The sequence below is a fragment of the Triticum urartu genome, chromosome 1 (genome assembly GCF_003073215.2).
Source record: "Triticum urartu cultivar G1812 chromosome 1, Tu2.1, whole genome shotgun sequence".
NCBI lineage: Eukaryota > Viridiplantae > Streptophyta > Magnoliopsida > Poales > Poaceae > Triticum > Triticum urartu.
Window position 1 is genome coordinate 163,651,652 of NC_053022.1, and position 3,158 is coordinate 163,654,809.

Below are 3,158 nucleotides of genomic sequence, written 5' to 3' on the forward strand. Positions count from 1 at the left end.
GCGAAAGGTGGGGGCGGCTACCCACTTGGCACTTCGGGGAGCTGTGATGTAAAACCACTCCCGCTGCCACAATCTGGACACCTCTGGGAAGGAACCCTCTGGCCATGGAGCATCAGCGATTTTGCTTATTAAAGCACCTCCGCACTCTGCGTGCCGCCCCTCGATCATCTTCGGCTTCACATCGAAGGTCTTGAGCCACAGGACGAAGTGAGGGGTAATGCGGAGAAAGGCCTCACATACGACAATAAATGACGAGATGTGAAGAAGGGAGTCCAGGGCTAGATCATGGAAATCCAGCCCATAATAGAACATAAGACCCCTGACAAAGGGATCCAGAGCGAGGCCTAGTCCTCGGAGGAAGTGGGAGATGAACACGACGCTCTCGGTGGGTTCAGGAGTAGGGACGACTTGCCCTCGCGCGGGCAGCCTATGTGAAATTTCGGCGGTCAGATATCTGGCCTCTCTCAGCTTCTTGATGTCCTCCTCTGTTACAGAGGAGGGCATCCACCGACCTTGAAGGTTGGATCCGGACATAGTTGAAGGTCCGAAGCGCCTGACTTGAGCTTTGGGTGTTAGAACTCGAGGCGGGGGAAGGATTCGATTGAGCACGAGAGGGAAAAAGAAAAGGCCTTGTCCTCGTTATAAAGGGGGTGAATATCAAGCATCCTCCTCATGGACGTTTTGGACTTGCCTAAGATCTAGGCGTCATACCAACAGGCATGGTTGGGTTACCCACGTTTGTATTGATAAGAATCCCGTGATAAGGGGAACACGATCTCTGCTTTGACAAGACGTGTCAAGAAAACCGCCTCGCGATATGTGTGGTGCTGGTTGGGAAAAACGGTTCGAATAATGACCAGGCCGTGGCGTGATGTCATGCTGTCAAAACGTGTCAGCATATTAGAATTGTGGAAATATTATTCTCTCTACGGTGGTATGTGGAACTTATTTTTTCAGGGCCGACACTATCCTTGTGTTCAAACTCTTCCATGGAGTATTCGGAGGAGGAACCCGCCTTGCAATGCCGAAGACAATACTGCGCGCCGGGCTCATCGTCATTGAAGCCTGGTTCAGGGGCTACTGAGGGAGTCCTGGATTAGGGGGTCTCGGACAGCCGGACTATATCCTTTGGCCAGACTGTTGGACTATGAAGATACAAGATTGAAGACTTCGTCTCGTGTCCGGATGGGACTCTCCTTGGCGTGGAAGGCAAGCTAGGCAATACGGATATGTATATCTCCTCCCTTGTAACCGACCTTGTGTAACCCTAGCCCCCGCCGGTGTCTATATAAACCGGAGGGGTTTTAGTCCATAGGACAACATACAATCATACCATAGGCTAGCTTCTAGGGTTTAGCCTCTACGATCTCGTGGTAGATCAACTCTTGTAATACTCATATCATCAAGAACAATCAAGCAGGACGTAGGGTATTACCTCCACCAAGAGGGCCCGAACCTGGGTAAACATCGTGTCCCCTGCCTCCTATTACCATCCGCCTTAGATGCACAGTTCGGGACCCCCTACCTGAGATTCGCCGGTTTTGACACCGACACGGAGTACATAGCTTCTTCGGAAGCAGCAAATGAAGGAGTTCATATCCGATCTAGGTGTAATACCTAGTGCATCGGGTCCAATGAAAATCTTTTGTGACACTACTGGAGCAATTGCCTTAGCGATGGAATCCAGATTTCACAAGAGAACCAAACACATCAAGAGACGCTTCAATTCCATCCACGATCAAGTCAAGGAGGGAGACATAGATATTTTCAAGATACATACAGATCAGAATGTTGCAAGACCCGTTGACTAAGCCTCTTACACGAGCAAAACATGATCATCACCAAGACTCCGTGGGTGTTAGAATCATTACTATGTAATCTAGATTATTGACTCTAGTGCAAGTGGGAGACGGAAGGAAATATGCCCTAGAGGCAATAATAAAGTTGTTATTTATATTTCCTTACATCATGATAAATGTTTATTGTTCATGCTAGAATTGTATTAACCGGAAACTTAGTACATGTGTGAATACATAAACAAAACAGAGTGTCCCTAGTATGCCTCTACTTGACTAGCTCGTTAATCAAAGATGGTTAAGTTTTCTAACCATAGACATGTGTTGTCATTTGATGAACATGACCACATCATTAGAGAATGATGTGATGGACAAGACCCATCCGTTAGCTTAGCATGATGATCGTTAAGTTTTATTGCTATTGCTTTCTTCATGACTTATACATATTCCTCTAACTATGAGATTATGCAACTCCCGAGTACCGGAGGAACACCTTGTGTGCTATCAAACATCACAACGTAACTAGGTGATTATAAAGATGCTCTACAGGTGTCTCCGAAGGTGTTTGTTGGGTTGGCATAAATCAAGATTAGGATTTGTCACTCCGAGTATCGGAGAGGTATCTATGGGCCCTCTCGGTAATGCACATCACTATAAGCCTTGCAAGCAATGTGACTAATGAGTTAGTTATTGGATGATGCATTATGGAACGAGTAAAGAGACTTGCCGGTAACGAGATTGAACTAGGTATGATGATATCGATGATCGAATCTCGGGCAAGTACCATACCGATGACGAAGGGAATAACGTATGATTCTTATTGTGGTTTGACCGAGAAAGATCTTCCTAGAATATGTAGGAACCAATATGAGCATCCAGGTTCCATTGTTGGTTATTGACCGGAGCTGTGTCTCGGTCATGTCTACATAGTTCTCGAACCCGTAGGGTCCGCACGCTTAACGTTCAATGATGATTTGTATTATGAGTTATGTGTTTTGGTGACCGAAGTTTGCTTGGAGTCTCGGATGAGATCACGGATATGACGAGGAGTCTCGAAATGGTCGAGAGGTAAAGATTCATATATTGGAAGGTAGTATTCAGACATCGGAATGGTTCCGAGTGATTCAGGTATTTTTTTTCGGAGTACCGAGGGGTTACCAGAACCCCCCGGGGAAGTGTTGGGCCTACATGGACCTAAGGGAGAGAGAGGGAAGCCTGCGGGAGGGTGGCATGCGCCCCCCTCCTAGGGAGTCCGAATAGGACAAGGAGGAGGGGGCGCAGCCCCCCTTTCCTCTCCCTCTCCCTCTCCTTCCTTTTCCCTCCGGTGGAAGAAAGGAAAGGGGGGCGAATCCTACTAGGAGT